The sequence below is a fragment of the Theropithecus gelada genome, chromosome 2 (genome assembly GCF_003255815.1).
Source record: "Theropithecus gelada isolate Dixy chromosome 2, Tgel_1.0, whole genome shotgun sequence".
Taxonomy (NCBI): Eukaryota; Metazoa; Chordata; class Mammalia; order Primates; family Cercopithecidae; genus Theropithecus; species Theropithecus gelada.
Window position 1 is genome coordinate 1,655,660 of NC_037669.1, and position 20,399 is coordinate 1,676,058.

General features: G+C 38.4%; 1 protein-coding gene and 1 pseudogene across 6 annotated transcripts in view; one reads left to right on the forward strand and one right to left on the reverse strand.

Moving 5' to 3' along the window:
• ROBO2 (roundabout guidance receptor 2) overlaps window positions 1-20,399 on the forward strand; it is a 1,769,701-nt gene that overhangs the window by 1,428,520 nt on the left and 320,782 nt on the right. The window lies entirely within an intron of this gene.
• On the reverse strand, window positions 2,473-3,277 carry LOC112618889 (annotated as a pseudogene).

Below are 20,399 nucleotides of genomic sequence, written 5' to 3' on the forward strand. Positions count from 1 at the left end.
TGGAGGGAGGGGCCCACCACAAACATTCCGCAAGCACTGAAAATGATTATCCATATACCACCTGCAAATTGAAAACCCCAACTTAGATTCCATTGCTACCCATCTTACTTATTCTACATGCTGACTTGACTCCATATTTTAGTTACTGACTTTTTAAAGAATTGCATCTAGCATTTGGCCTTCTTCTTTAAGCAGAGTTCTCTTTTACGTGTTATTGATGTGTTTTTGTTTTAAGGTGTTTTATCTTAAGTCAAAACCAACACTAGTGACTATGTCATTAGTTACTAAGCCTAATAATTATAACATTGATTCAACAGGATTAAAATTTATGCATGAGATTCTGCTATCAGGTTGTTCAGGGAGATGTTCTGTGACTCCAAGACTTAACAGTTTCTGTGTCTTGCATGTCATTTTACAAATATGCCGGAGAATAGACTGCGAATCATACAATTCTAATATCATAGGGTTGACAGGGAAGTGTTAGAAAATATATCATCTATTTCTTGTATTTTGACAAGATTGTACACAAGGCATTATGTATCAAGCCATTGAGGGTGGGAGAGCAGAGAGAGAAAATTATTTCCCAAAATTATTTCATTCAGTTCATCATAGAGCAAGGTTATCCCATATAACTGCTGTAGGGAATGTGGGTAGGGTTTGTCTTGTGAAAAATAAACTTATTTTTGTTTTGTATTTATCTCATTAGCATAATTAGTATTGCTTAAGTTTATGAATATTCTGAATAATAAAAACAATGAAAATAAAACAATGTGGTATAGGGAGAAGAAAGCTGGATCACATTACTGTGATCCCGGAAGTGCCTTAATGTCTTCAAAGCCTCAGTTTCCTTCTGTGTACAATGGAGGAAACAAAAATCAACCTTTTGCAAACTAATAATATGAACTTGGAACTACACAAAGGTCTTATTTGCAGAATAGTCTTAGAATAACGACATAAGTAGAGGCATGGTAACTGTAACTATATATAAACAAGCACACAATTTTAAATGGAAATTAAATTTCATTATTTAGACCACATTGATTTTTATCAGATCAATCTACTCTCACATATTTGAGTTACAAGGTCTGAGGGTGAATGGCATTGTGTGATGAATTCCAACAAGTCTGGGCTTTACTTAATCAAATTTTACAGTGTTGGACCAAACAGTAAATGCTTGTGAAGTTGATTCGTTCGTCTCTCAACTTTGAGATGCTTAATCAAATAAAATCATAAAATTTAAAAGCTAGAAGTGACTTTGAATTCATATCCTCTAATCCCTTCACTCACATTTTTTTTTAAACTGTGCTGTTATCAGTTAGGAATTTTATTCAACTGCTAGTAAAAGATTTTTGAAAGTTAATGTTGTATACAAATTATGAATATATACCTCCAATGTTTTGGCAAGTTTCTCGGCCTTCCCAATGTAACTGGCTACATGGATGGCAAGGTTTGCACAGCATCTTATGTATGGAATAATAAGAATGACATTCAACGAAGAAAGCTGATTTAAAAAAGAAAGAAAAGAATGATAAAAGGCAAAAGGGTAAGAGGCTGATGAGTTTGTTTCATTTTAAAAAGAGCCAGGGTTTTTTGCTTATAACTTATTGCCCAGCATTTTTTTTTTTGAGGTTTCAATACTTTATTCAAGTTTCTATAACTGATGTTAATTACAGCATTTGAAGGGATCTAATTCCACACAAAATGGAAGACTCTAGAATATACCCATTAAACTGTTAAAAAACAAATTGATGAGAATACAAAAGAAGTCCAATTTAGCTTCTGACTGTTGTCACCATGTGATTACAATCACACAGACTCTTCCAAGCTTATAGCTGGAGCTCCTAGAAGCTATTTCTTACTCTGGTGCAAGGGCAAAAAAAACACAACACAGGAAGGAATAAGTCCTGAATTACTGGCTTCATCACATCCACCTTCTCCACCCCAAAATGGCAAAAAAGAAACAGTGACCACACCCTGCAGACCATTTGGTGTAAAAGAGGTGACCACGATGAACTGGGGTGGGAACAGGTCATGAAGATCTGTCTAAAAAGTCTCATTCAGGTGAATTTGTACACACTGTCAAGCAGCGAGTCTCTCTTCAATTAGGGTTAGGAAACCAAGGTTCAATTCTCAGGAAATCATAATTTAATTCATTTACTCACTATGAATTTACAAAGTGCCTACATATCACCTACCACTTGAAGGCATTTCTAGATAAAAAAGAAACCTGGCATCTCAAAGGGGCTATCGAGTTCCCCCCAAGTCTACCACTGAAAGTACCTTTTTTGGAAATGGCGTTTCTTCTGTCCCTCTGAAAGGGTAACGTCTTAAAGCTGAATCATCTTTAACCTGGCGGTCTAATATGTGTAGCAATACTTGCATCCCAGACATACAACATTAAAAGATACACTAAATTCTGAAGGTAGCTATGCTGCAAAATAGTTTTAAATTAAACACTTGTACAGTATCCGTTTATGCTTGAAATTTCAGTCCTAGACCAAGCTCGTGGCCACCAGCATTGACGTTCTTGCCATCCAGGAGAGCTGACAGTGTCAGTTTGATACCTGGCTTTAGGGTCTGAGTGTATCCTAAACCTCTCAGGCTGGAGTTGTTCACTTTAGTCCAGAAGCAGGCATGAGGGTCAATCTGATACTTGCCTGTTACCCTGAAGCACGTGTTACTGTTCTCTGCTGTCCAGACGAGAGGGCAGCGGTCTCCAACTTCTTGTTCACCTTCTGGGAAATGGAGCCACCAAACTCTGTCCCCTCGTTCACATTAGTGTGAAGCTGGAATTCATCAGTCTTGGAGCCAACCGCAACGTTGCTCTGGGTCACTCAGGAAGGACTTTGCAGTCTCAAAATTCATCTGGTAGCCGGCCAGCCAGGCCTGTAACCCGGCAACCCAGCACCGGCGCACCCCGGATGGAAGGCCCGGCCACGTGGAAATGCACGTCACAGCCCAGGTCAATGTGCTCCCACTTGTACCCTGTCTTGATTTTAGCATTTTCCCCAGGGTTAGGGAAGAAGGATGAATGGAGTCCACGGTCATCTCGGTGCCTCGTGTATTGTCGGGGTTCATTTCTCCGTAGGCCTCAAGCCGCACTCGTCCATCTGTACTTGGGTTCCAGACCGCCCGTCACTTTGGTGATCTCAGTGTTGGCTGAGCCTGAGCCTGTGAACTCCACTCAGATTTCGTTTTCAAATCAAGCTTTGTTAAGCCAGTCCATAGCCCTTGGTGAAGACACCCCAAGATCCGCCTATGTGGGGGGCACAGCCATCTTCCGCTGCAAGGCGGTGGCGGGGGCTGCGCGGGGCTGGGCTGGGGCCCTGGGGGGTTCGGTGGGGGCCGGGCTGGGGCCCTGGGGGGTTCGGCGGGGGCTCGGCAGGGTTCGGCGGGGACCTGGCGGGGTTCGGTGGGGGCCGGGCGGGGTTCGGCGGGGTTCGGGCGGGGTTCGGGCGGGGTTCGGCGGGGGCCGGGCGGGGTTCGGCGGGGCTCGGCGGGGTTCGGGCGGGGCTCGGCGGGGGCCCGGCGGGGTTCGGCGGGGCTCGGCGGGGGCCCGGCGGGGGTTCGGCCGGGGTTCGGCGGGGGCCGCACGGGGGTTCGGCGGAGGCTGCTCGGGTCCGGGGCGCGGAGACAGGAAGCTGTCCAACATTTTCATACAAGGCCCCACATTGCGAAGAAGGTGGGGTGATGTAGTTCATTTTACTTTACTTTTTTTTGAGGCAGGGTCTGGCTCTGTCGCCCAGGCTGGAGTATAGCGGCATAGTCTCCGCTCACTGCAAGCTCCGCCTCCCGAGTTCAAGCCGTGATGGTGCCTCAGCTTCCGGAGCAGCTGGAATCGCGGGCACCGCCATTTTGTAGTTTAGTAGAGATGGGGTTCGCCATGTTGGCCCGGCTGGTCTGGGACTGCGGACCTCGGGTGATCCGCCACCTCAGCCTCCCGAAGCGCTGCGATTGCAGGCCTGAGCCACCACGCGCAGCCGGTGATGTAGTTTTATGACTGGTCACCTTATGTATTCTTCCAATACTCTAGTTCCATAAATAAAAAATAGAATAATACAGATACTGCATTAGGAACATCTGCTGCAGGGGCCCGTTTGACCATTATGGATGACGTTATGAATACAAATATTTATATTATTTATGTTTGCCATTATGTCTGTTCTGGAATATTAGCAAACCAGAATCCTAATTAGCAAGAGACTATATAAATTGAAATCATGCATTTTAAAGTAAAACAAGTTGATTCAAACTAGGACTCACCACTTGCACAAACTACTTAGCACAAATTACTTAAACCTGGATGTTCTCATCTATGAAATAAGGACTTTATAAGGTCAAGTACTAAATTAGATAATACATGTAAAGTGAAATGCCTAAATACAATGCCTAGGATGTAGTAATTGCCCTGTAAGTTGTAAGTGCTACCGTGAACCAGCCAATGATCTCTACTACATATTATGATTGAGAAATTAAAGATGGTTGACATTTTATATAAATCAATGTCAAGGTAATATTATTTATGAAATTATTGTACTTAAGGTCATCAGGATTGCTTTCGTGCATTTGAGACTCTTTTCTTAGATGACAATGGTTCTAATCCATCTTCTATCAAAGTCTATGTTTCTCCATTTAAATCTGGCAGATCCGTCTTCTAGAGACATGGCCAAGTCAATGATTTTGATTAGTCTGTGCTCCTTACCCAATAATATAATACCTGGAAAGTAATTATGTTTCTATTTTTCATTTTAATCTGCTCTTGCCATATTGACAATATGGGCAATGGCCAAGTCCATTATGAGCTTAATTGCTTATGTGCCAGGTGTTAGGAAGTTCATTCGTTGAATCTAACGAAAGTAAAAGATAAAGTCACAGAATTCTGGTTCATTTTATGCATACATTATTCTAACTCTGGATAAATAATTAACCGTTCTTTTATATCCTGTATTGTTTAATGTCTCCCTTGCCCAGAAATAAGGATTTTTATTAGAGTGACTTCAGTCACTGATGAGGCATACATACAGAAATCTCCTGTTAAGTAAGACTAGAATTTGTCTTTGGGCCTTTTTAACGTTTCTGCAAACTGATAACCTAATTGCTCATGCTGATTGACAGAACAACATTGAATATCTAAGTAGTCTAGGCCTTTGTTCGTTAGAATTTGTCCTTTTGAGGTCCGTTGACTGGAAAGTTTGTACTACGATTGAGTGTGCTACAAGTAAGACAGCTTTAATTGAAGCCTCTGAAGAGGAAAGGAAAATACCAAAACTCTTTTGTATCTTTTTCCATTATCAATAATGCTTGGAATGGACAGTGGTGGTGAAGGACAATATAGAATATGCCTTTTTTTCCATGTAAAACTTCAATATGAAATTATTCAAATGAATCTCTGACTATGTCATAATGTCTGCATTCTCCAGGTATGTTTGAAGCAGATTTTAATGGATGTTGAGTGGCTTCCATTCACCCACTTATGTTTGAAAACACACTTAGAGACTATGTTGAGAAGGTTGCTTATGCTATTGCTCCTCCTTTTCTGTTGCTGTTCAGTCTGCCCCCAAGTGGTAGAGAGCCTAAGAACCCAAAAAGATAGCAACGTGGTCAATCCATGACTTACGACTGCAATTGTATGCCTGATTGATTTTTGTTGGTATACAACAGCTGAGCAATTTGAAATTTGTCACATGGAATATGAATTCACCTGTTCAAATCATGGCAGTATAATAATTCTTGAAATTGCAACTGTATATTTTAATTCAATACACCAAGTAAAGAAATTTCAAGACATAAAGCCACCATTCATGAAATAGATTTCTAAAGGCTTATGTGGGGATCATTTTCTTTCTCTTACCCTCTTGTTTTAAAACTCCTCTCCCCACCGTGGCCTTATACTGGAAGACATTTTTACTCTTGATTTCTAGCAATTGCTGGCTGGTATTGTTGAGTTTTAATGTTTCAGTGTGATTCAGAACTCTGACCATTTTCAAGTTCTTAGGAGCCCTCTCGTCTCATTTTTAAACATGGCCTTTGGGGAATGACAGTGATTGTGACAGATGGTAAAGGAATAAGATTGCACTTTGGCGCTGCTTCTGTCTTTGCCTCTTGATCTTTTCCCACTTTCTCAAGGCAAATTATAGATTTCCTTTTGCCTCTAGAGGGACGCAAATTGCAGTTGCCAGTTATATGGTTCTTTGTTTCTCTTTCTAGCTCTTAGGAAAAAAAAGGACTCTTATTTAATTAAACATTGTCGTTACATTTATTGTTGATGAAGGGTACTGATTTGTATGTTGGCCAAATATCTGACCAGACAACGGAGAGGACTTGTTGAACTACAGGCAAAAAAAAAAAAAAAAAAAAAAGGAAAAAAAACTTTTATTGCGTTTGAAGGTAGCTTCCCTCTAGTGGCAAAACCTGGTACTTGACTTGTAGATTTCAAGCAATTTTTAAAAAATCTTTCTTTTTATTATCTCTTTTTAAAACATTATCTGATATGTATAATTTATATATCACACATTTTAATGAATGTGGCTTGCAACTAAAATCGAGTTTCCTAAAAAGTTTAGAAATCTTTTTTTAGTTATTAAATTCATAATTTCAGGTATGCAAAGTAGGCAAGGGGCTTTACTGTTCATTTTGTTCTTCGGTAATCCCATACATACAACACACAATTCCAAATGAAAGGATTCTAGTTGACTAACAAGATAGTTAATAAAGGGGTTCTAGATTTTTTTCATAATTTATCAAAGGAATATGAAGGAATTTTAAAAGTATCACATAAATTTGGGTGGTGGGCATATTGCTTGCTGTACTTCTCTGTATATTAGAAATATTTTAGGCTGGGCACGGTGGCTCATATCTGTAAACCCAGCACTTTGAGCGGCCAAGGCGGGAGGATCACTTGAACCCAGGAATTCAAGATCTGCCTGGGCAACATAGGGAGACCCCATCTCCAAAAAAAAAAAAAAAAAAAATTAAGAAATTAGCCAAGCGTGGTAGCATACCTGTGGTTCCAGCTGCTTAGGCAGCTGAGATGGGAAGATCACTTGAGCCCAGGAGTTCGAGGTTGCAGTGAGCTGTGATTATGCCACTGCACTCCAGCCTGGGTGACAGAGACAGAGACCGAGACCCTGTCTCACAAAAAGAAAGAAAGAAAAAGGAAAAGTTTTATACTGGAAAAATTTTAGAGAGATGTGATAGACTCACTAGATAGTTAAAATTTAAGTATTAGAATTTAAAGGGCAATAGAGATCAAGTGTTATAGTTTTAACTTGAACTTATTCGTTCACATTCATGTAACCACTAGGAAAGGATTTAAGCAATGCCAAGAATGTGCTATAATTTAGACAATGTGCAGGAAATACAAGGACAACTAAGACAGGCAAGAGGCAAGTGAACAGAGAACTGAGCAAAGAGATGAGTGCTACTAGAAATATGTATAACAAACTAAGGGAGCATACCAAGGACAGAGTGGTCCTTTGTTTGAGACGGACGAAAGGACAGTTAAGTACAGAAGATAGGTGTAAATGATCAAATGTTTGGGCACAGTGCATGGGTATTTTCCATGCAGATAGCACCATGGGAAGTGGTTCTGAGCAATCAGGAGATAACAGGGCTTCAAGTGTGGAAGACTTAAATGGAGAGAGCTGAGAGAGACTTGTTGTTAATAACTTTGCTAGAGCAAGTCCTAAGCAGGCACTGTTTTATACCATAATACATAATCAAATGAGAGAAGACAAGGTTTGCATCCCCAGGCTCCACACATGACTATGAATAATCTTATAAATAATAGATTCATTCACAAAACACAAGATAGTCTAGAATAACCGAATGAAATGATGTTTTTGTGCTTCTTTGACTTCTGACCAAACACAATGTTCCTTGGAAGGAATTATGTTTGGCACTATATTGTATGAGTGGAAAGAGATCTGTAATGAAGAGGGGCTCAAATTTGAGTATCACTGAGAAAATTTGCTTCAACAGAGGTCTGGTGATGGGAGAATTAAGCATAATCAAAAGCTCTAGTTGCATTCTGAAGTCAATTGGAAGTTGTCAGTCCTAATTGGGAGTGGTGTTTGTCTAACACAATGCTTAAGACATTTTTTGATGGCAAAATTTCACAATATAAAGGAACATGACACAAGGTCAGAAGAAATGTAACAAATTGATGACCAAGACCTAGGCAAACTGTAACTAAGGAAATGGGATGTCAGGAGAGAAATTGAAACTTGTTTAGATCATATCCATACTTGGTTGGATGGGCTGTATTTTATAGATATTTTCATTCTTGAATATTTTAGTTTCTAAGACCTTTATTATGAAACAAGAACACAGGTATAATATATATGTCATATATAACGTATATATTACAGTTATAAAGAAAAGTGTATGTAATTACTTGTATCAAATAGTGTTTTATCCCACTCTCTCCATGCCCATAAACATATTTCCCACAGTGGCTCTCACCCATGTTCACTCCCACCTTTACATATTCAAGGACTATGACCTTCATGCCCCAAACACATTAACCCTTCTTTGGCAATACTCACCTGCTGTTGACTTTTCATACTTGCTCTCCTGAGTTGAGCCTTAATTGTATCTTATGACAGTTATCTCAAGACCCTGATATCAGGTATAAGATGAGATCAAGTTTGTAATGTAATGCTAATAGAATAGCACATTTGCATTTTGACCCGTTCTTTCTTCCAAAATTAACTGAGAAAAATAGCTTTTCTGTAGAACATAAGCTATTTGAGAAAATGTGTGTCAAATGACTTCATCATCATTTAATCACACCAAGTACATGCCTTTGGACTCTGTTTGTGTATAGAGCTAAACCACTATTTGATAAATGTTTGCAATACTGATAACAAATTTCTTAGATAATTGGGCAATGTTATTCTTGTCTATTAAAGAGAAAACTGAAAATGTTTACAAAGCCCATTGCTTCATCACACACAAACACACACACACAAACACACCACACACACACACACACACACACAATTTTCAAGCTTTGAAAGGCTCATGCATAAGACAAAGGGTATTTTCAGTAGGCTTGGAAATCACTTGGCATTTTTGAGATTTGCCAAACAGCTTGAGATATTTAAAAATATTTTTGTTCAATCAAATTCCAAACATGTTTTTCCAAGAACTTTTTTTAGGTCAATTTTTATAACCATGTGTAATTTCAAGAAAATTTAACCCATATGTTTGTTTCTGTGAGTATATATTCAGATTGATTTATAACACAGATGTAAGTATTTCTCTTTACACTGGTGTATGAAGAAGGCGAGAGGGTCTCCCAATTTGCTGCTTGGGACACTCCACAGCGAGACTTTAGATTAATGATCACAGACTATAACCCAGTTCTAATCTTAACACAGTCTCCATGATAAAAGTCACAGGGGACTGACTCTTAAGTGTCAGCAAAAGATCGGATCCAGGTACTGCAGTATGTTGATGAATGTATGTTCCTAGCATGGACTCAAAAGATGGAACTCCGATTATGACTGTACAGCACTGTGAGATTGAAGCCGTTAAGTGCTACTAAAGGTCTTTACCAACTGTAATGAAAAACTGCATCTGTGCGTAATGATACTTACTGGCAAAATAGGACTGTGACCTGCCAACATATTCCATTATTTTTTGTAGTATCGAGTATAAAAGTAGACCTGTTGTCCTGTTGTAGGGAAAGTAGAAACACAAGTGAAAATACTACCATACTTTACAGGGATAGCAAAAATGAAGTTTTAAACTAGCGTGTGTTTCCTGTAAGTAAGTCTTAAAATTAAATGGAAGTAGAAAAACTCTAATGAGAACCTCAGATTCAGCCAATGTGCCACCTTAGAAGTAAGTGATACTCTCTCCATGGTCAGGATGCTGTAAGTAGGAATGGATAATAACAGGATGTCAGAGTAAGTGCCAAGTGGAAGGAAATTAAAGTATAATTATGATGTAAGGGGGCAGACATAGGTAATTTAAAAAACAAGAATATTTTAGAAATAAGAAATGACTCATAAGTATTTCTTGTGAATGCAAACCAAAAGTCAGATATCACATTCATAATGACGTCTGACTCTATGCAAATACTCACAGCATTTCAGGGAAAAAACATACTATCTGATCCTGAATGTTGTGTCTACAGAGGAAAGAAAATGAACCTGTTTACTAGAGGGAGAAATTCCAGTGACTGAAGAAGTCAAACAACTTTTTGAACTCTGAGAGTCACCTTAGCTGTTCTGCTTCAGGGTTTTGGCAACATAACAACATCTTTATGAATGTTACCTTATAGAACGTTAGTTATACCAGAGCAGACGCAACTGGGGATTTGACAATTCTGCCACACTTTGACTGGACTGACATTTCCTTAGCAGTAACAAGCTGCTACTGTCTGGTGCTATGGGGGCCCTGGGCTTGATTTAGGAGCACTGACATTGACTGCTTGTTATTTCATATCTTAGAGCTGTCAGGAGGCAACTGATGTCAGCATAAAATTATTTGATAGCCCTGCATCTTGGGCAAAATGTGACTCTATCGATGTTATAAAATAGCCATCAAATTCTTGGAATTAGGGGGTGGAGATAATTGAGAAAGAAAACTCACCTGGTTTATTGTTATATAATCTTTTGTTTAAAACTTGGTTCACGTATACATGAACTGTAACTATTAGGCACATACTGGTTGTATGCATTAAATTACATTCTCATCTAATTCTAACAACAGTTTCAGAGGATGAATAGTATCATGCAAACAATCTGGTTCCAAGATCTGTGCTTTCACCTTGAGTCACATGGTTTTTCCCACGGAATTGAAGATCCTAGAGTAATAGAATTCTTTCCTGGAGCAACCGATGATTTTTTTCTTTAGTTTTAATTTCAGAAAACAGTTGTTCATTTTATTGAGGGAAAATAGCAGTTAGCGCCTAGTATGATCTGATAAATACTCACTGAATGAAAATTGGAACTTTTTATCATCCTCATAGCTTTTCTGGAGTAACCATGTAACCAATGGAATGATTCTAGTCATAAATGGAGTTGGTCAATGACTAATTCTCTCATTACATTACTCACTTTAACACATTATTTGAGAACACTTGGAAAATTTGAGGAGTAGTGAGTAAATGTGCGGAATTTTGTGATTAATAATCTCAGTAATAAAGACTATTAGAAGCTCAGAAGCTCTCACAAAATAAGCAAGAAATACCAAATTTATGAATTGTAGCTCAGTTTACCATTCTGTTGATCAAATCACTTATTTTTAAACATAGTGATCTTCTTCAAATGTAGCCATTTCTAAAGAATGCATTTGCTTCTTCCTCAAAATCACCTGCTAACCCCCAAATCATTTTCATTTATAATATTTTGTATATCCATTGATCTTGTTTTGTGTTGTTTAAAAGTATAACCTTTTTATGTTTTTTGTTTAACTTGAACAATGACAGATCACAATTTAATTTCTAGAATGTGTCTTTGTATGCGAATGTGTTTCTTTTTTTCAAACAAATCACACAGATCTAGGGGATGTGATTCTCTAATTTGAGCTCAGTGTATACCAGTTGAAAGCATTTAGTTGTGATTAAAACAGATTGAAGGAGATAATCCCTCTGAGAAAGCAGCTTCAAATAGCTTAGCAGTGCTTCTTCAGGGATAAGAACTAACACAACACAAGCTAATTCCTGCAAAGTCTCCCTGGTGGTGCTGTAGACGTACCTTTCTTTCGTTGTTTTTCTTCCTTATTGCATTCTATTTGAATTCCTCTTGAATATGAATTCTGATTTAATAATAGTTTACTCATTTTGTTTTCCAAGAACCAACATTTACCCTTTTGTGTTAACTGATACAGGGAGATACACTTCATATAATATTAATAAATGAAGAGTGTGCAGGCAGTTCTCAATTTGTAATTGAATGATGTAAAAGTTCATAGGTAAGTCATAGACAATTTAGAACTCAGGATAGAATTTATCATGCAAATGCTGTTCTATAAAATTTGATTTCTTTGTTAACCCTTCAAAGCCTCTTTAACTCATAATGTAGCTGAATATACCTGATGTAACTAGTACAAGTACTGTATAGTAGCAGTTCTGTGAGAATACTTCTAACCAATGTTCTGGATTCCATATTGGGAAGAAACACTGCCCTTTCCTTGGGAATGCCTTCAAATTTATTTCATTCACAGTGTATGTCATTTCTAGGATCAGAGAAACTGACAGGTCTGTATCTCTGGGGGTAGTGTGCTAGAGATAGGAGAAAGAGAAAGAACTAGATAAGTAATAAGTTGTAGAGTGAGATTTTCTTCATTTTCCTATCCTCTTGGATATGCCGTAACTCCATTTTACAATTTAAGACCATGCCCTTGAAAACAGGACCCGTTATTGGAGAAGGGACGAGTAAAGTGCATATATGGACCCCAACTATCAAACACTAAGAAAGAAAAGAAAATAGGAAGGAAATGCCCAATGACAAAAGGCAAAGAAGTTATGACTCCTTCAGCTAAGCCCGACGGAAGACAGAAGTGGAACAGATCTCGTGTTCCTGGATATTAGACACATATGGAGCACTGACATTTCCCGAAACTCTGTTCACCCTTAACTATTTGTATTTTAAAAAGCTGAAGATTTAATGGCCGGGTGTGGTGGCTCACGCCTGTAATCCCAGCACTTTGGGAGGCCGAGGTGGGTCGATCACCTGAGGTCAGGAGTTTGAGACTAGCCTGGACAACAATGGCAAAACCCCGTCTCTACTAAAAATACAAAAAAATAGCCAGGCGTGGTGATGCACACCTGTAATTCCAGCTACTTGGGAGGCTGAGGCATGAGAATCACTTGAACCTGGGAGATGGAGACAGAGGCAGAGGTTGCAGTGAGTAGAGATCACACCGCTGCCGTCCAGCCCGGGTGACAGATGAGACCCTATCTCAAAAAAAACAAAGAACATTAGAAATGTTCCTGCTTTACTCACCCCCTTCTTCTCCATCCCCACTTGCCCCATACCCCTCTGTCCCCGTCACTTCCTCTTCCCTCCCAAAATTGCCTGAAGGATTTTCCTTTCTGCTGTACCCATGATACAGTGATGGTGAGGCACACACAGTGTATTACTGTAAGTCCCTGTTGAGTTGAGTAATTAACCAAATGCTACCACAGAGTTTATTAATAAAGTTTAGGCCAAATTGTGAAGGGAACTATATTTTAAGACACAGAACACAGTTTGCTATGTAAAGTTTTGTAAGCTGGAGCAACAATGCACAAACTAACATTCTATGGAGAGTTCCTAGCAAGCCAGAATTGACTACCAGCATCTAACCTATCCTAAAGTTTTAATTTAGCTTTTATATACAGATCACCTGCCAGCACTTCATCATTTTTGTGTATGCTCTTTGCTGTGCTATTATGTGGTGATTGATCTCTGTTTGATTTATAGTAATGATGATGGCCTGGCATTAACAATGGCATATGTTAAAAATGTAAGGGACCATCTCAGCAATAAAAGAGAGAGAGATAGTTCAGAACCTTTTAACATTGCATTGCCCCTGTTAATGTTTCACAACACTTTATACTCTGAAAAATAAAAAATAAAAAAAGGAAGTGGCATAAAAATAGCGTGTAAAGTGTTATTCCCACATGCTGTTCTTGGTCTCTGGCATGCCTGTTATCCCCACATTCTCCAAAAATGACAAGAATGCATCCCATCTGATACATCCTGTGAAAAATTTAAGAGCATATTTGAAAACACGAAATACTGTTTTCATAAACTGCTGAAATCTGTGATAGTTTGGCAGTAATCACAGGAACAATGCTGGAACACAACTTTTACTTTTTTCTTTTCCTTGCATTCTCTTGTCAAATGCACTGAACTTCCCTGTTCTGTATTGCTTTCTGATATCTTGATCCAAGTCTCCCTAAAACACACATGTTAATGCCTAAACACAGTTGAACACTTGGCTTTTCCCCATTAATTAGTAGTCCAGTGTTGATATTGATGTAGTCTTTTGTGGATAAAAAGAAACAATCTGAAGCTAATTTAGCATGGAGTAAATTAGTAACACAGCTTTTAAGAAAAAGAGGAATGATGGAATGGACAAAACCAGATGTAAGATCTTCTAGACGGATACATGTGGCTGCAATTCTATCAAGGCAAGAACTGGCAGAACTGGAAACTTCTTTTCTATTTTTATTCTCCTGTAACTCCTTCAGAATTTAAGAGTCACTCCTTGTCTCCATGGCAAAACATAACAAATGCTGTTTGTTCCAGTGTTTAGGTTAATGACATAACGTGCTAACCCTTGGTTACACAGAATAACCTTCACATTGAGAGTGATCCTGCACCATTTCTGAAACATAAGCGTCATACCTGGCAGCTTTTTGTCAATAAGCGTATGAAAAAGAAATTCCAAAAGAAAGAGTGCAGTGTAGTGATACTGTAGTGACTTCTTCAGCCAGTTGTTTTTTTTTTTTTCCTGGAGAATTAATTCTCCTTAATTCTGATTCTCTACTGCCCTATGCCTCACATTAGGTCTGACTTCCCACAATGCTGAGGTGTGCATTCATCCAATTTGTACAGTCAATCTAAGGATTCAAGCAGACTACATCATTCGTTGGAATACACTGACTGTACTGATCAGATTATAACCTGTCTCTACTTTTGGGGCTATGTGAGGGAGGCACAAGGATAGAAACAATGGTAAATACCTATGTATACTTACTGTATTTGAAACGTATTATCTCATTTAGCTGTCACAGTCCCGAGCTGGGAGTTATAAAGGAAGCATTCTTGGAAATGGTGGAAGCTCAGTAAAGCCAACAAACATGAACTTCAGCATTAGACAAACTCAAACTAAGTTAGTAATAGTTCTACTTTTCATTTTTTTTTCTTTTTAAATATAAATTAAAGCATTTGCTCCTCCACTCTACCCTAAAGTGCAAATGTAATACATATTACAGGGTATGACTTGTCCCTGATTTGGTGTCCATACAAATTCTCTGTGTCAGAGAATGACCTAGAACTTGGTATGCTTTATGTTTAACAATCATTCAATATGTTATGAAAGTTTTTTTTATACTCATGGCTGGGCATGGTGGCTCATGCCTGTAATCCCAGCACTTTGGGAGGCCGAAGCAGGTGGATTACTTGAGGCCAGGAATTTGAGACCAGCCTGGCCAACATGGCAAACCCTTATTTCTACTAAAAATACAAAAATTAGACTGGCGTGGTGGCACATGCTAGTAATCTTAGCTACTCAGGAGGCTGAGGCAGGAGGATTGCTTGAATCTGGGAGGTTTAGGTTGCTGTGAGCTAAGATCACACAACTGCATTCCAGCCTGGACAACAGAGCAATTTATTTAATCTTTATTTTCTCCAAAAAGAAAATAAAGATTATATTTATACTTGAATAGCAGTCAATTATAAATGAGCTGAGAGGGTGAAGTAAAGAAGCCTGTGTAGACGAATGAACAGAGACAGACTCTTGTGATGTGTGTTTAAAGGATTACTGGAAGGTCATTTCAGAGTGGACAACTCAAGAAAGAAAACTTTGGTGGGAGGTTTTACAAGGTCTTCAAAGCAGGCAAAGAAATGTAGGTTTTGATCTGACCACATTATATGCATTTTGCTTATTTGTCATTGAAGTATATTACTAAATACTGTCTTATCCTATTTCAGTAGTGATCTTTGTTTATTTGGTAAAGTAATAATTTTTTAAGGGTTAGCAATTCTAGGTTCCACCAGGAAACAGTCAAGTGAAATTGTTTCTCAGTATTTGATTGACTTGATTCATTCATTTTCAAAGAAAAGGTAAATCATATAGCATTCTGTATGATGTAGACTGTGTCACTGAGAGTGAAAAAGTTACCTTTGTCTTCCATCATTTGAGAATGTGCTGTTGAATTTGAGAAAAGAGCCCTGGGGCATTAACAATACACATTCTCCAATCTAGACTTCAAAATGTTCAATAGATGTTTAGGGTATGACAGAAAAATATTAAGTCCATTAATATGATAATTACAGTGTTTCTTGCTTCCTTGTACCCTGCACTGATTACTACATATACAGGACTCAAAATATAAACTTTATGTTTACTGAACGTGCCAGTGTCTATGTCTGAATTCATAAATGCCATCTTAGGAACCAGGCAATTTCTGTTTACTGTCTAGTGCCTTAGGGAGACTGTTTAATGAGGAGATGTGAAGCCTTTTACAGTTTATTGTTGATGACATTTTGAGGACACTTGCAGTGGGGTAGACTGAAAAACAATAAAGCTGGGTATTTTCTTGGATGTGGTTTATAAGCCCCAGAGTGTTGTATCAGATTTTATCAGTAATCAAATTTCTACTTGATAGCAAAAACAAAAACAAAACCTTTTTAGAAACTTAATTTCATACATTGAAGGCAAAGAAAAAAATACTTGCAAATCTGATATCTGAATTTTCTTAAGATTCAAAGAATTTCAATTTTTCTAGTTATTCAGTTGAAATAAAGGTTACTACCACTGTTTTTATAAGCTTAAAATGCCTATTTATTTATTTATTTTGAGATGGAGTCTCCCTCTGTCGCCCAGGCTGGAGTACAGTGGCGTGATCTCTGCTCACTGCAACCTCCATCTCCCAGGTTCAAGCGATTCTCCTGCCCCAGCCTCCCGAGTAGCTGGGATTACAGGCACATGCCACCACGCCCAGCTAATTTTTGTAGTTTTAGTAGAGACAGGGTTTCACCATGTTGGTCAGGCTGGTCTCCTAACCTCAGGTAATCCACCCACCTCGGCCTCCCAAAGCGTGGGCTTGCAAGGCATGAGCCACCATGCCCGGACCGAAATGCCTATTTCTTAGGTTAGATATAGTAGTGTTATAACTGTTGATATCCTTTGTAGTCTGTACTTAAAAACTCTGAAATGGCTTGAGGCAGTTCTACAGCAAAAATTCGATATGTATGTCTATTCAGATAACGATTCTTATATTGTGTATTATATTAATACACGTAATGTATTTTCATGTCTATTGCCTAATACTTTCAAAATGAAAAAGAAATTGAACAATATATTTTTCTCTCGACTGTGTTTTCATTGGAACCTTTTGTGACCAACTTGTGCTTATTAAAATTATAAGACTGTGGCACAACCCTATGGTGAAATGTGAGCCATCGGGGTCTGTCCAGGTGGGCCAGTGTTGGTGTGTCTTCATGACTGGGTCTGGTTCTCAGCTCTGTAGGTACCTTTTACAGAGGTAATGTTACGGAGGTGGGGTTAAAAACTCTGAAAGTGCGCTTTGTAGACTTGAATCCAACCCCATCAATTTCTTAGTGTGTATAGTTACGTAACTCATAGGTATGTAGTTATGTAATCTCAGTATGTTACATAACTTAGTGTGACACAGTTACATAAGTTATGCACATAACATAGCACAAATAGCTACATAAGCTACATACTTGACATAACATACTTGACATAACTGTTATGTACATAAGGTATATTTAGTACATAAAAGTTACATAATTGAAATATTTGTGTAATTAGGCATTAACTCCAAAAGATGTGGTACATATTTGTACCTGCTTGGGTTATCATCATAATAAAAACAGATAATGTTTGTAAATACTTCAGCTCTAATATATAGCACAAAATTAATAACCAGTATTAGTTGTTGTTGTTAATATTAATGTTAGTACTGCGTAATCATCTGAAAAGCACTTGCTCAATACCAAGGTTAAAAACAGAGAGCTAGAGCGACTTATTACAAGTTTACCCACGTGAATTTGTTTTTGCCAGAAAACCCGAATGCCCTTCCTGACTTTAAGCAGGAAATGTATCTGTGATGATTTGCCGTTCTGGAACCATTTCTGGTTGGGGTTAAGTGAAATCTACTAAATTTTGTATCCTGGGTTTCTCTTCTCTGTACTTTGTGCAGATACTCCTCTCTCCCTAGAAAGAATTATTTGACAAGATACAATGCATATGATTATGGTTATTCTAGCTTAAACCAGTTTATTATAATAGATTTAGTTGAAACTTGGTTATATTCTGGCGTTAGTCATTTTATTAACCATGAAGAGGTTATAGCTTTAGATGTGTTGATTCAACCATGCATTCTTAAGATGCTGTCACAGACACCTTAATTAAACCCGGGTGTTCCTAAATTTCCTCAGACATTAGTTTCACCATATTTCTAATGTTACTCTTAGAAGGGAAGCTTTCTGGTTCCATGTAGTCGAAATGGTAAAGAATCCTAGATTTTAGTTTTATTAGATTGATTAGAACAGAATGCAAGTATAGAAGTTTTTAAGTGAAAAAATCCATGTGAGTAAAAATGTATGCCTGTATTTTTGTTATAAACCAGTGATTTAAATTTTAATGCATATGTTTATGAAGAGAAGTATGTTTATTATTATAATAAACAATAAAAAGCCATTGCTCACGTGACTTATGAAGGCAAACCTGGCAATGACTTTTGTCTCATATGTCTGCAGCCTACCATCAGATATGCCTACATTTTTATGAATGGGTGTCCACTACATTGTTATAACCATCTGCAATCAAATGTGTTATGCAAAACAAAGACTCAGTTGGTATAACTAATTGCATCAATTATGAAAATCATCACGTTGTGTTATTTAGAGTAATTATTTATAGCTTAGGTTGGGATGGACACTTTTCAGGAGCAAAATGTGTACTTTGTTTCTATTTTTTCTGAAATAGCCACAGAAAGGGTATTAATCCAGCATTAAAAAGGGCGAAGCAACAAGCTTCCCTGATTGGAGTGTCGTTCCCAAGCATTTTACTGATAAATTCATTCAGATTGAGTAAGCTCTTTAAGCCCTTCCTTCCTTCCTTCCTTCCTTCCTTCCTTCCTTCCTTCCTTCCTTCCTTCCTCCCTCCCTCCCTCCCTTCCTTCTTCTTTTTTATTTTTTTCTAGTTAAAGTCATACTCTAACACCTATTCTCCTGCCCACAACTATACGTTTCGGTAAATGTTCTTAAAACTAACAGGAACTTCTCTCCTAATGCCTAAATGAACTCAACCACCATGGAGAAGTGATAGTTTTGGTTGGTAGATAAAAAGTGATCATTTCGGCACTGTATTAAGCTATACATGGATTAGGTAGTAGCCAAAGAAACAATAGGGTGGCCAGAGACTTTGAGGGAACAAAGGCTGAACAGAAAGTGAGAAGAGGCCAAAAACTCCATCAGTCATGTGAATCTGCCTTGGGCACTCTGACCTGTATGGAGCTGGATATCATCTTCAGTGACGTCTCCGGCCTGCCTGTCCCGGACTGCCTGTGCTTGACTTCAGGCACTCATTTTCTCTCCTCATATAATCCAATCCATTGTATGTCTGCTATAGTTTTTCTGGCCTGAAGAGAAATTTTGTTTGTTTGCTTGTTTGTTTTGGCCTGGTTCCGGGCCAGGGTAAGATAAAGCATACACTGCTTTTCTTCATTCCTACATCACATACATGCTTCTCTTCAACCTTCTCTTTTTCACTCTTTGACATACACAGGTACTTCTAAAGCTCTGCGATATCCCTCATCGTATAACAAACTTCCTGGCAGAAGCAGAGGCAATAGCTCTCTGGTAGTGCTTGGGGGAGTGACAGATACTTTCAAGACTGACAGAAAAAAGAAAACACAAGCTCTTTTTCAGGAATTCTGTGTGTGTGTGTGTGTGTGTGTGTGTATAGAGAGAGAGTCTTAGTGAGACACAAACCTGCCGCTAAGGTAGCAATTATTAGGTCTTATAATTGAGATTTACTTCTGGACCTGAAAACTCTGCTCAGTCCATAAGAGAATTCCCTGTATTCCCTGTATAGTAGGAGCAAGACACTTATCTATTGTAAGGTTATCTGTACCATTCCATTTGACATTTTTAAGTCTATAGCAGTAGGCGAGAAAGGTGGACCTTTGCAAAGATACTGATAGCCCAAACTAAAAGAAGTTAAAACTTGAAGTGGTAATTTAGTGTTCTCTTCAAAGGTTGTTTAAGTACACACATTATTAATATACACTTAGTTTATGCTTCTGACATAGCAGATCAGACTTTATACCTGGAAACATTGTAAAGACAAACGTCAAGGTTGGGCCTGATGACTCACCCCTGTAATCCTAGCACTTTGGGAGATCCTTTGAGGACAGGAGTCCGAGACTAGCCTGGCCAACATGGTGAAACCTTGTCTCTCCTAAAAATACAGAAATTAGCCAGGCATGGTGATGCATACTTGTAATCCCAGCTACTCGGGAGTCTGAGACATGAGAAACGCTTGAACCCGGGAGGTAGAGTTTGCAATGAACCAACATCACATCACTGCACTCCAGCTGGGGTGACAGAGGGAAACTCTATCTCAAACAACAAACAAAAAAAGCAGAGGTCAAAAATTTTTATATGTTCATCCATACCCATAGCTGTACCTATATTCTTTAA